General features: G+C 35.8%; 1 protein-coding gene across 1 annotated transcript in view; it reads right to left on the bottom strand.

The window, feature by feature from the left end:
- Positions 1-14906, bottom strand: part of Dpp10 (dipeptidyl peptidase like 10) — a 1268842-nt gene that overhangs the window by 934962 nt on the left and 318974 nt on the right. The gene's annotated exons all lie outside the window — the stretch shown is intronic.

Here is a 14906-nt window from a genome sequence, read left to right as displayed (position 1 = left end):
TTTACCTCTGAACTACATATGGGAAGAGATTTCACTTGTTAAGTGGAAGTTTCTAGGTACGCTTATATCCTCTCTGCAAAAATTATTTTTTATACTCATATCTTCACTTTATTTAACTACTTTTGATAACTACAAGTATACAGCACTTTGTGAGACCATAGAGTTGAATACAGAGATGTTGAACATATTCCTTGCCTTCTGAAACTTATACCCTAGAAGAGATAAGTACTTGCAAATTAAACATTTCATTTATCATTATACTTATAATAATTGAAAAATGATAGTCAGTAGAACAATCCTCCCAATAAGATTGTAATACTTTCCACCTAAAGACTGTCCCATATCTATGACCAAATTTGCAAAATTCACATTCATAATAACTCAAAATAAGAGTTTATTGAAGCAACTTAACTAGATAGCCTACTAATTTTAAATATCTTATCCTCATGTCAACAAATCTACCAATCAAATTGGTAGACATCTTGAAATTAAGACATCTTGAAAACAATATAACAAAATTTCTGATTAGCACAATAACCAGGCCTTTCAAATGTAAAAACATTGTAGGAAAAAATGTGGAATATAAGTAAATGCAGTCATAATTTTTTCAGGTATTATTGTAAGGGTAATCAGGCAATGACAATTAAATGGCATTTAAGGATAAGAAAGGGCCCAATTGAATTTTAACATGTCAGTACATTGTCTTTTAGTGTATACCAAAACTAAATTCCATCCAGTACCCTAAGACATTGAAACAATGATTCAAACTTCTAAAATTAAATTGGAAGTTAGATTGGTGCTTATTTTCACCAGATTTTCCGAGGAATATACAGCTCTCACATAAAGGAGGTTCTATGAGAAAAAAAATTAGGCATGATAATTTGTCACTTGTCTTTTTTTAAAAATAACTATACTGTATTATTGGTTCTTGGAGTTAGATGACAAGAATACATTATTACAATAGCTTCCTCTGCATTATCTTGCATATCTTGTGTGTAAGGTACAGAAGAGGACCTCCTTCCCTTTATTATCTCCTTCTATCTTTCTTTCCCCCCATCCTTCCTCTCTTACTCTGTTTCTCATTTTATCCTTATTAAGGAAGTTTTGGAATTTATGATAAATATGATCCCAATAGCATGAACACAGAAATATCATCAGATGAAATGATGATACTGGCAGTATTCCAGAGTGTTATGTGATGTTTTCAGTGCAATTTCATACATACCTCATGCTAGCATATGATAATTGCCAGGGAGGTTATCACAGATCAGGGCTTGTCATGAAAAATCCATATTATCAAATGCAATGTACAATCAAGTTATGTGATGATATAAAGAAGGCCTCAGAGTAAATGCATAATAGACTGAACCATGTCAAAACTAGCAATGCATATACAAGAATTCAGTCATGAGTCTAAATTTTAAAAATATAGGAATGCAACATGTCCTAAAATCCTGGGAGCTACCCTAGATTTAATTTTAATTAGAATCTGTTTAAGACATCAGCTAGATCCTAGGAAACTAGCTCTTTTTATTTTTTGTTTTTTAAAAATCATATGGGATATCTATTTCTATCTATCTATACAATCAAGTTCAGATTTAGATGACAAGAATATGTTATTAGCTCCAGACTCTAGTTGCCTAAATGTTATGTCTAGTGAGGTTTAATCTTCATGAAACACAGTGCTCTTCATTCAGATGAAAAGCATTTGGTCTGCACTTCCACATCCAGGATGTCCTGAAGTGTCACAGGAGTATATGCTGATTAGCTTGCTAGTACCCTGGTTGCTACAGAGGAGCTCTGTCCTACAAAATATGGCCAGATTCAAGGCCCAGAGTTACCAACTCTACTGGAACAAATAAAGAACCCTGGCGTATAGAGTTCATGACCATGGTCATCAAGATGGTTGCTGCTTAACATTGAATTAACAAAAGTGCTTCTAATTTTTTAATATGTCTATGAAGGGGGAGAATAGATTGTACATTATTTTTTTTATAAATACCATAAGAGATTGTGATACTATTAAATTGTGTATTTTCTTTCAGTTGAATTTATTATTTATGATAACATAGTAGAACCCTATAGCATAGTTGGCAAGGCCCATAAGATCCTTTTTACTATCTCCTTGCCTTCATTGAGATTAGGTTCAAACACGACCAATTTAAAACCAACAAAACTGGCATAGCAGTGAAACATACAACTTCCAGGCATGGCTCGCTCATTCAGTATCCTGTGCTATCACTTGTGATTTTTCTTCTTTTTTGTTTGATGGTCAAATCAGGAAAATTGTTGAAATACTCTAAAACCTGATAGACTTACATGGAATGAAATCATTAGATGGAATAAGCCTGAAATTCTGAATAAATAAACCTTTATTGTGGTTTAAATCATGAGGTTGTTCTTATAAAAATTTCCCATTGTATCTAAACTTTTAGGATTCACTAGATATTTCTAATATGATTTACATGATCAAATCACATTATGTGAAAGTACAGGTCCCAATCAACTCCCATGGCACTTGAGTTTTACTAAGCTCAATGCTTTTCGTACATATTTCTGTGGTTTGCATGTTGAAATGATCTTTTTGACCCAGAGGGCAAGACTTTATGGACTGTATTTAGCTACATCAATTGTGATTTCTTAAAGATAATGCTGGTTAAAGTGATAATATTCCCAGTAATACCACACCCAAGAAGAAATGATGAAGACAATTATAGCAGTGAAACCTTGTTGAATAATATTTGTAATAAACTGAAATTAGTTTCCTTCATTATCTCATTTATTTTCAGACATAGGACAATCACTATTTTTTCCTATTTTAAATTTGTTGAAAATGAACCCCAGAAAATGTTTAAGCAACTAATAGAAGACAGAAGAAAAAAATTCATATTCAGATCTTCCGGTTACTGACCTAAACTTCATGCATTACTACTAACCTACAATTATTCAAGTAGATCCTGTCATAAAATTATCAGTGTGTGCATGAGTCTACTTAAAAGGCAGGGAGCTCGTTCAGGATGTAAGTTAATAGAAGTTAGTATAAAGAATCTTAGTGCTACAGCTCACAGAATTTCTGTTTAATGATGTCATTATCATATAGCCAGGACATTATACTGCATTTAAGAGATGTAAAATAGTCATTTAAATATTTACTGCTTTAGGCTTCTTATTTATTACCGAAAGCAGCTTTGAGATGAGGATTCAAACACTACTTTACATTTATTTCTCAAGCTCTGTCATGAAGGATTTCAGCATAAGGAATTTGGCATTTCTGAAGGGAATACTTCTACCCAGCCCATTGTATGGGGTCTGACCCTTTCTTTACTTGCTGCTGATAGCTGTTAACAAGTGCCTAATACAAGGGACAATGGACAGCTGCCAACTTGCCAAAACTATTCCTAGTGAAATATCATTTCCTTTGTATACAAAAGCAATATAAAAGAAAAAGGCTCTTAAACCCCTCTTCAGAAATGTTGATGGGTAACACATTCTGAGGACTGCGATTCCCATATTTTTCCCATGGAAAATACGAGAGGAACAGGAGCAAACACAGAGAAAGTCATTTCCAGCGCAGGGCAGTGCTGACAGGCCTAGAATTGGAAGGCTTGAATGTGACTTGTTGGTCTTCTCCCTCGCTTTTGTACTCTAAGAAGAATTTTTAAAAGTACTAAGAACATGGTTATCAGCCAACAGTAAAATTTCCCCATTCTCAGAGAGTATGTCTCTTGTTACTTCTGAAATAAAAGGAATCTTGATATAGTGGGTACAACACAGTATTAACTGCTTTTTGTATGATAATAACATCTATAGTTTACATATTACATAATATAAGATAGTTATACAATTCACAGTTTATATGCTATCTAGTTTATAAATTGTTTTTATATATAGTATTTCATCTTTTCAAAAGTTTGTGTGGCAGGAATTATGATGCCTATTTGATATTAGCTTATGAGAACACTCATCCTTAGAGTCTGTTTGGCTACCACCAAGCCTTCTAAGATCATCACTCCATCTCCTCTGGGGTAATCTAGGTTCCTTTTACAGCATCACACTGTGCAGAGGCGTTCCTACTCATCTCCCTCTACTCTAATCATCATTCTTACATTTTGGGCTAACTTTATTTAATTTACATCATGGTAACTTGATTGTGTTAAATTTGCTGTCATACAACTTATTTTTTTTAACTACCAACTTTTTTTGAAAATTCCCTTGAGTAGTGTTTCTCGATCCTCATCATGTAGATATTCCTACCTCAGTTGATTTTAAACTGCCAAAGATTTAACAAATGACTCATGAAATCTCCACATATTTAATAGGTTTTCTGAGTTCCACAAGTTAACTCCACCACACTAACATCAGTGTATATTCAGATCCAGGGCCAACTTGCTGCGAACTCATGGCCTAAAGGGAGATAGACCGTCAAGTTATGAAAAAAATAAATAATATGGAGTGATAATTGTTATAATAAAAGTATGTTCTGGAAACAGAGAAGTCATTGGCAGAGAAGGATAAATTATTTGGGGGTGAAACTCAGAGATGTTTCCTTTGATAAGGTACTTGAAGCTCTAGAACCTTAAGGGTGAGTTTAAATGTTCACGTCTCCTACAGTTACCTAAAGTCATTCAAACACAAGGAAGGGTTTTCAAAGGTATGAATGGATGTTTTGTCACAGTGTTACATGGGAAAAGAGAGGTAAGGAGGCCTCCCATCAGAGAGGACTGCCGCAGTCTGGCTGGGCACAATTCAGGAGCCACTTGTCAAAAGAAACTAACTTTATTTTTAGAACCACACATGCTAAACAAAACAGCACCTCAGGAAAAACTCTCAGAGCCCAACTGCCACCACTGGCTTCCCACAAGCCTCTCCCCCAAACCACAAGCCTCTCCACCTCCCATAATCCTCCTGCTCTTGAGGCTGATTGGCTGGGTCGTGTGGGCAGAGCAAAAAAAGCCCCCAATGAGCAGCTCACTGGTCTGAAAGGGCAGGGAAACAGCCCAATGAGCATCACTGCAGAGGAGCCAATCAGCTAGAAGTTGCTGGGGCCGCTGTGAGCCAATCATCAGCTGGTAGCTGGAAGTTTGCTGGCAGCTGGAAGTTTGCTGGGGCCCCTTCGGCTGTGGCTCTCAACAGAGGACATTTTGCATTCTGTGTTGTACTTGTTCACTCAATTGAATTACAACCCATGACCACCAGGATGTACCTGCCTCTAGTTTTATTTCCATAACTTTGTCTAACTCTATGTATAAAATCAGTTTGCTTCCTCATTATGATGTTCTATTTTCCATTTCCTCTGAGAAAACCTTCTTGATTACTTCCAAACTCATTCTCGCTTTCTCCTGCCATGCACATCCAAGCATGGTGAACTTTCTCTACTTTGGGGACATTCCTATGAGCTTCAAAAATTTATTTCCAACCTTATAAATTTGTTTAGAGGACTATGCCATTCAAAGAGATAGTTCCTTGAAATCTAGGACTGGCTTTTACTGTTTGCACTCTGGAGTCTACAACAGTGCATGCTACATGGAAGATACTCAATGTATTCTTACGAATTGTGTTGAATTAATGAGACGTTTTTTGAGTGTAATTCAAAAGACTGAACAAAGATCAAAAGGATTGTCATATTCTGTTTTCTGGCTTCGTTTTTCTAATTGCTGTTTTCATACATTTGGAGGGAGTGAGCACTAAGAGTTCATACTAACTGAATTGCTGAGAGAATGAAAACTCATCAGACACCTGCTTGAGCATTCCTTCAGGCTGAAATATGCCCAGTCTAAGCTGAGCTTAAGCAAGATTATAAGGAAGCTGATAAGAAGGAAGGAAGGATTTCCAAGATGCTCAGAAGTGAGGCAGAAATGCTGATCCTTGAATTGCTGTGTATGGCTTTAGGGTACTTCTAAACTTGGCAGCCAAAATCAGTCTTCTCCCACCAGTTATAGGAATCAGAAACTTTCTTTTAAAATCACTGAATTTCAGAGAAGGAAAAGACTTTCTGCATTGGCAGATTACAATTTGACTGTAGAGAGAGATTCTCCTGGAATATGCCACTCACTACTCACCTTTCCTTGGACATGCTATAACCTTTAGCTAACATGTATATAAAATTGGAAGAAAAACGGAAACTAAATTAGAGTTATGATTAGGGTTAAACTAGATGATGCAGACATAATTCTTACCCCTAGCTGCATCTCCATTGATGATTTATTGTATCACTATGTCAAGTGGAGTCAATGGTGGGGATCAGGACCCAGAGTGCCTGAGAACCAATTCCATCTCTGTCACATACTGATGTGATGTTTTAGATTAGCCACTTAACTTATGTGGATTCTGCTTTTCTCATTTCCAGAATGAGAATTATAACAACTACCACAAAGGATTGCTGAGAGAATTAAATTATATAATATCAAGAGTTTAAGACTGGGTCATTCTCAGAATTGGTAAGGAGATAAAGTTAAAAGATAGGTCAGAATATGATCAAAGAAGTAATTGAATTTCATGCTTCAAGACAAAAAAAATGCTAATCCCTATAGGTACCTACTATATCTACCTACCTATCCATCTGTGTATCTATCTACATTTAATTTTTGTGAAACTTTGACCCAATAGTGTCACTCATCACTGCTGTTGGTTATCTATTACCAACTAATGAATAAATGTTCCAACACAACCAGAGTCACCACGGTACAGACCATTATTTGTAATCATAACATATGGTCATTTCTGCTTCTCAGTTAACTTTGAAATAGTCATGTACTCACAACTTCAAAACTGTATTCAACTTTTTCTAAAAAAATAAGTTTCTTACATTTTTTGTGTAAAAAAAATTAGGCTACTATTAGGGCATAATCTTGTTATCCTTAAAATTAAACAATTGGTTATAAAAAAGATCCTTCAAACCACTTGCCACTTTAGTCTATTTATTCTTCTAATAAGCAAATCTGACTTGAAATCACTTTTTTAGTCAGAGTTTCAAACATGCTTTTCTGTAACAAATATAGTAGCAAATGCCAAGCCCTGAATGCTCAATTCACTATTATGCATAGGTTGGTTATGGACTTCAATACACCAAGAATATTTACATGTCTAGAAACTATTTAGACTCACATTACTGTCATAATATTATCATACATTTCTTTGAATCATTACACAGTATGTGCTCTGTGAGGACAAAAATTCGATTTATTCATCTCCAGTTTCCAGCTCCTAGTACAGAATGTGAGTTCCTAGTGGGTGTGTTGAATGAAAACATATAAACACTTGGTCCCTCTTAGCTACCAGGTTACTAGTGTCTATTTGCTACTTGATCTCACTGATTTTTGTTGTTATTGTTCACAGCAGATGACTAGTTATTTTATTTTAATTTTAATTTTTTTTTTGTTTTAGATGGACACAATACCTTTATTTTACTTGTGTATTTTTATGTGGTGCCAGGGATCAAACTCAGTGCCTCATACATGCAAGTGCTCTGCCCCCTGAGCCACAACCCTGGCCCCAGCAGATAACTACTTAAAGAGCAGGCATTAAAGAATAAGGATGGCAGCTATGTAAGTCACTGTATGAGTTTGACTATATGAATTTCAGTTTGTTTTATTTTTTGTTTTTTGGGGGGTACTGGAGATTGAATCCAAAGTCATTTAGTCACTGAGTCATATCTCCAGCACCTTTTTATGTTTTATTTTAATACAGGGTCTTGCTAAATCCTTAGGAACTTGCTAAGTTGCTGAGGTTTTTCTTGAACTTGAAATCCTCCTGTCCTAGTCTCCTGAGTCGCTGGGATTACAGGCATGTGCCACGGTGCCTGGCTCTTCAGATTATTGTACATCTAGGCTTCTGTGGTTATTTCCACTGAAGTAAGTTCAGATTTCTAAAATCAGTCACAAATCTGCACTGCTTCTCTGTGGAAACGCACATTCTTTAGGAATGTGTACAGAATGAAAAGCTTGCTTTGGTTTCCAATTACACCTCCCAAGATGAAGGACATTAATTTAAGTAACTGTTATGTTTAGCTCCTCTGCACAAGGGTACAGAAAGAACCAATGTTTATTGATTCTGCGTCATGTATAAAAACTGTTTCATTTTTTCATTAAAAAAAAACAAGTTTGTTATCACTTAAATGAAGTTAAAGTCCACGATGAGCACTCACACAGTTGTGTGACCACTAGAATATTAGACAACAAACGTATGACCCCAAAAAGTTCCTTGTGTCCTTTTTTTGTCAATCTCCGATGCTTACTGCCAGACGTTACCATCTATTGATTCTATCTGTGCCTTTTTAGGGATGTAAAAGAAATTATACAACATGAAACATTTTTTTCTTTTACCACATATTTCATTTTAATTATTTATAGACGCTATGAGGTTTAGTTAAGTAACTTACCCTTTCAAACCCTGGTTTTGATCTCAGAAATTTCATAAACTATAATAGGTTAAATAGAGTAATACTGTCAGGAGGGGGTTAAATATCATTATATAAGTGTCTGTTCATATGCAGCTAATGCTGGCATATTGGAACATAAATGGAAATATCTTTGGGTGAGCATCATCTAGATCCAGCATCTTAACATCTAGCTCAATAAGTGCTAAAACAATTGTTAGCAACATTAATTCATGGTTAGCCACCCTGGAAGGGTCCTAAGGTCTTGCCTGGTGGTCCTTGCCTTTCACAATGATATTGAGTTAGTACATTTATGCTTACTTTAGCTGAATGTAAAGTAAGAGGTAGAAAGCTTAGAAAGTGTGTGCAACTTAGAACATTAATGCACACAGTGCAATATATATGTAGGAACTTTCTATAGTATAAATGCAGAAACATAATTGTTTATAACCAACTTATGGGTACCCGACTCTTCATCTTATAAAGACCTGAGTAAGCCAATATGTTTGATTTTAATGTTTTATTTTGTTTTGTTTTGTTGCAATGCTAGAGTTTGAACCCAGGGTCTCATGCATGCTATGCTAGCCCATTCCCACTGATCTACATCACTAGCCCTTGTTTTTTTTTTTGTTTGTTTGTTTGTTTTTGTTTGTTTTAGTACTGGGAATTGAACCCAGGGCACTCACCACTGAGCCACATTCCCAGCTCCATTTTATACTTTATTTAGAGACAGGGTCTCACTCAGTTGCTTAGCACCTCACCATTGCTGAGGCTGGCTTTGAACTCGCAATTCTCCTGTCTCAGCCTCCCAAGCCACGGGGATTACAGGCATGCACCACTGCTTCCAGCCCTTGTTTTGGTTTTTAAAACAAATAAGATAAAGAAGATAAAGGTTTGGGGGAACATACCATAAAAATGATTTTATATACCTTTGCTCTAAGATGATTCCACATCTCAGAAAAGAGTATTAGAATAATCCTGATATACTGTAAGAATTGGGATGAAAACAGTTTCCCAGGAGAAATTAATCAGACTGTAGAAAAAAGAAGTTTTTTCCTGATACTTGATGACACCTCTTACTGACTGTGAAGGGTTTTACAAGAGGTCTTCTGCTTCCTTGGGGGAAATCCACAAGTATTTGTTAAGTGCGTACTATATGCTCAGACCATGGGACTTAAATGTTTTTAAAGTTAGAAACTTTAACTATTTTATTAGCCTTAAAACAGATCGAGTTTATGCATGATTGGGGACATGTGCAATTCTTGGAAGTGACCTGAGTGCTGAAAAATCACATGCTCCCCTTTCCCCTTCAACTCAGGTCAAGTGATGTTGAACGCTAGGCTTCCCTCACTGTTACAATACAGGCTCCATTCCTCTATGGAAAAGGACATAGGATGTGATTTTCTTAGGATCCCATGGAAATAGGATGGGATTTTATTATTAAAGAGATTCCTTTTCGAAGCAATTATTCTTTTTTACGTATCTAAGTGACTGCCTTCACAAAATCTGCTGCCACCTTTGGAGAAGCAGTCATAAGCTGACCTTGTCTTTGTGAAGTCATTGATTCTTATGAGAATGGACCCCTGTTCTCCTGTGATGGGGTTTGCTGACAGCTGTTGTTATTAGAAAGTTGATCAACCTGATACGCCAAACCATGGGGGACATTCAGGTAGCTTAGCCATTCAGGTGTGGAAGGACTTAACTTCAGAGGTTTGACCAATGTCTCTCTGGGCATTGACATGAACCCCCAAAGAGGACTCCATCCCTGCAGTTGGGAATGATGTCCCCTATGCAACCAACATCTTAGACGAAATTATTTCAAAATGTAGAAACTTGTCAGCTTCCTCTTGGCGAACACATAAAATGTTTGGCGCCAGATGTCTGATGAAAGTTCAAGACTTCAGTTTTCTCTCAGTTACTGAAGCTCACAGAAAAATCTCCCAACATGTTCTACATGCATTAGTCCTACAGAATGATGGTTACCAGCCATAATCACGTAGAGTGGGTAAGTGTTTAGACCACTACATAAATTAAAAAGAACATTCATATCCAAAGTTAATTAGTGCATCTGACACTAAAATGTCTTCCACTACTGCTGTCCTATCTTTCATTTGATTTTATAACCACCTATTTCTTGCTAAAGGCTATCAGCAGACACAGCCAAGACTGAATTTTTTTTTCAGAATTTTTGAATATGTGAGTAGTTCCTGGAAATCCTGATTATTCATTGTAGAGAAGTGACCTAAAAATGAAAGAAAAGCATTGAAAATTCTATAGCAAGACTCGGGTTATAAAAGAAATTCAAAGTTGAAGAATGGCATTATTATTCAAGGCCAGAATTTGACTTATGTAAAAGATTTTTCTATCTTTTGTAGTCCAACGAGTTCCCTCCACTCCCACTTATATATACTAGGAAGTATTATGTGTCTTTTTAAAATAGTTTTTATTGGTGCATTATAATTTCCCTTAATAGTTGAATTCATCGTGAAATATTCATATATGCACATAATTTGATCAATAGCATTCCTCAGTCCCTCCCCTTATCCTCCCTTCCTCCTTCCTCCTGAGCTCCTTCTTATATTCTATTTGTGTCCCTTCTATTATTATTACTTTTAATTAGTACATTATGATCATTAATGAAAGTGGGATGTCTCCCCCTCAATGCTTGTTTGTGATTTAAATATAAATTAAGCTTCTATAAGTGGGGTTCCTAAGTTAAGAGAAAACACATTTTGAGGTTTTACATCCTAGACTTATTCTTGTTTTAGAGAAGTTGGGTCAAGTTACTGTCTTACCAACATTGTGTGCACATTTCTGCTTCTCATGTTTCCACGTGGGTGAATTACTCCTACTGGTATATACATTATAGATTCCTATCTTAATATAAAAACTAATGTCATTTCCTGAACCAAATCAAGCACACAATTGTATCATTGGTTTTTTTTTTTTCTTAATTTAAATCCCCCTTTTTTCAATTACTCAGGGCCTCCTTGGGTCTGCAATCCCCTTAGCCAACTAGGACCACATCCAAGTCATGGTCCTGCTTTTCAGCTTCCCCTTGTTCACTCCTTCCCAAGGAATGATGGCCCCATGACTGATTGTTGGGGAAGGAATTCTCATGAGTGTTTTGATAGTGCCTCCTTCCTCTTTATCTCTAGCCTCATTATCCAATCAGTGCATCAGCAGAACACTGACAATTTAATCTCCCTCCGTTTAGGAATAATTTAACTGAATATAAACTTGGACTACCCAAAAAAGTCTGTAAATCTTCTTAATATATTGTTTCCTAGATGTCGTGTCGTGAACATAGATATAATTTTTTAAGGAGAAGAAAACATGTTCTTTTACATACATATTCATGTTTATATTTATCATAATCCATGAGTCATAATCCAGGAATAAGAATGTGTTGAGTTATTGAATACTGTTAGTGACATAAAATTTGACTTAGGTTCTGTTCATTGGACCCCATTAGTACTATTTCTTTTCTTTGTGTGCGGGTGAAAGGATTAAGATTAACTTCATGATCTTCTGGCCCCATTGTTTTTATATGTATACTGGCTCATTTTTTTATCTCAAGCCTTAAAATAACTTTATGAAGTCAGCAGCACTAATGCTAGTTTTCCTGATTCAAAGCTGAGTGATTAGAGGCTTTGTCAATATCACACCACCACTAGCACTAGCAACTGGTTCTGAAGAAATAGAGGTAAATATTGGTGAACTTCCTGGTATAAATACTCCCACTGCAGTGAATTTCAAATCATCAACTGTTTCACAAAATTTCTGAATATTTAACAAGCAACACCTCACTGCCAACAACAATTTAACCCAAGTTTTATTATTCTCACTCTGAGGTTTTATGCTGCCATACTCCTCTGGCTCTTTTTATGGTCCCCTCTTTCTTTCATTTACACCTTCAAATTATAGTTCTTAATTCTGTATACATTTCTCCTTCCAATGCCTCCTTTAAATGACAAGCAGAGAAATCCTAATATGTGAATTTTAATTTGAACTTCCTCTTGATGCACAAAAATATGTCTGACCTTGATTTCTCTTAGGAATACATTTAAATTCCTAAAAGGGTTTATAATGCCATCCAAGATTTAGAATGTTATTTCCACCACAATTTTATAACCAATACCTTTCATTGATCTGATTTAGTCAAAGTGAATTCTATCTGAATATGAAAATATAGAATATCAAACATTTCATCAAATATTAAAAATATATCATAATCTTGCTCACTTTGGAGCCTACTCTCAAGACAGATCCCAGGTGCACTTGCATCATATTTTATCTTTGAAGTTAAACGTTTTGTTTTTGCCAAACAGCCCTGTGGTAAATGGAATAAGAGTACCCAAAGATGTCAATATTGTGTTCCCCACAAAATGTGACTATGACCTTGCATTGCAAAAGGGGATTTACAGATGTTATTAAGGTTACTATGAGAAGGGGAGAGTATTCTGGGCTATGAAAGGGATCAATCTAATAACACGAGACCCTAAAATTAGCCTTTCCTGGCACTGTGAGAGAAAGCTGAGTTGAAATGAACTCAGGCCACTGTTTTTCCTCTTGGAGAAAGGAGGCCAGGAATCTTCTGATGGTCCAGCCTCTAGAAGGTGAGCAATGGTCTCACTTACTGCCAAGGATCTAATGGAGGCATGCGTACTACACCTGCAAGGAAGTGAATCCTGCCAATAACCCTAAAGAGCAGGAGATGAATTCTCTAACCAAGTCACAAAAAAAGAACACAGACTGATAGCTTGATTTTAGCCCAATGTGACTCAGACCAGACTTCAGCCCTGCAGCACTGTAAGTTAACATTTTTGTGTTTTTTTTTTTTTTTAAGCTTTGGTATTGCAATATTGGAAAATGTATGCAGGGCTCCTCATTAGATGTTAGTGATCAGCTGTAGATATTTCTCTATCTTCTTCCCCTATTATGCAAATTCTACCCATTCTTTAGGACCCAGCTCCATCTTTTCTATATAAAGATATTGCATGGTGGTGTCCTATTTCCTCAGTTTGTCATCTCAATCACTCATTTAAGTAATGCATTTAATTAATCGCTTATTAGAATGTGCGTTTTCAAGAAGCTTTAAAAGATTGAGAGAAGTTGCTAGTATTGAGAGAAGCTGCTAGTAAAGTTTTTATTTTGTACTTTTTCAGTGTTTCACATTTTCTTTCTCATCCTTATTAGATAATCAAGTGCTTTCTCTTTTATTTCTATTATTTTAGTGGGTGTTACGGCCTGAATATTTTTGTTCCCTCCAAATTCATGTTGAAGGCCTAACCCTCAATGAAATGGCATTTGTAGATGGGACACTTGGAGATAATCAGGGTGAGATGAGGTCAAGAGGGTGGACTTCTGTTAATTTCCTTGTAAGAACAGATACTGAAGCAGAAAACATGATGGTCTTTCCAGGCTTGTGCCCAAACAGGTCATGTGGACACACAGTGGGAAGGCAGTAGTCTGAAATCCAGGAAGAAAACCTTCAGGAGAAATTACCTGGCCTCAGACTTCCAATCTTAGAATTATGAGGAAATAAACTTCTATAGCTTAAGCCTGACAGCCTGTGATATTTTGTTATTGCAGCCCCAACAGACCAAGGCAGTCAATCAATACATTAACTTCTACGACTTCAGATATCCAAATGATTCAACTTTAAAATATTTTAACACTGACCAGTCCCTTCGAACTTTCATGAAATATTATTCAACATACGTCCATTTTTAAACTTCACATAGAGATTAATATTGTTGCAATTATTTATTTTAAAAGATAATGTGTGCTAGATTTATTTACATATTGATCAAATTCTCTACTTTTGTTTAACTGTCATGTCTTTTAAAAATCATTTTGTGGGTGGGGGAGATATACACTCTAGAAATTCCTTGGATATAAGTCTTGTGGTATTTTGATGTCAGTTTGCTCGGGTTATAATTCTGGATTGACTTTCTTTTTTTCTCTGAAAGCACTGAAGACAGCCCCTTTTGCACTGGCTTCTGTCTCAGCTGCTTATATTGGAAAAGCTGCAAAAGTTGCTCTCAGGTTCAATCAGTGTTCTCAGCCACTGGAGTCACAAGGTGAGTATTGAAACAGATGTTGACACCTGGTCCCTGTCTGAGACCCTCAGTTAAGTAGGGTGAGTAAGGCAGCTGATGTTTACAAATGCCCTAAGTGATTATAAGAACTGGTCTAAATGTTTTTATTATTCCTATCTGTGGATTTTGTCATTCATCATTTTTTGAAACTTGCCATAAATTATTATTTTTCCCAGTACTTCTCAATTCTCCCTACTTGTTTCTCTGGGACTCCAATTAGACCTCTGTTAGACATCATCTGTGTCCCTTAATATCATTTTCATAATCTTTATATTCTCTTTTTGATTGTTCAAATATATCTTTCAGTCTCTTTTTAGGCTGTTTTTAATCTCATCTGAGCAGGTTCTGTGTAAATATGATCTGATCTTTCCCAATTTTTTTTTCTTTTAAAAATTATTTTGATATAGATTTAAATCTTTTAGAATTTG

The sequence above is a fragment of the Ictidomys tridecemlineatus genome, chromosome 7, assembly GCF_052094955.1.
Source record: "Ictidomys tridecemlineatus isolate mIctTri1 chromosome 7, mIctTri1.hap1, whole genome shotgun sequence".
In the NCBI taxonomy this organism is placed as follows: Eukaryota; Metazoa; Chordata; class Mammalia; order Rodentia; family Sciuridae; genus Ictidomys; species Ictidomys tridecemlineatus.
Note: the sequence above shows the minus strand (reverse complement) of the source record. Positions and strands in the feature narration are given on the sequence as shown.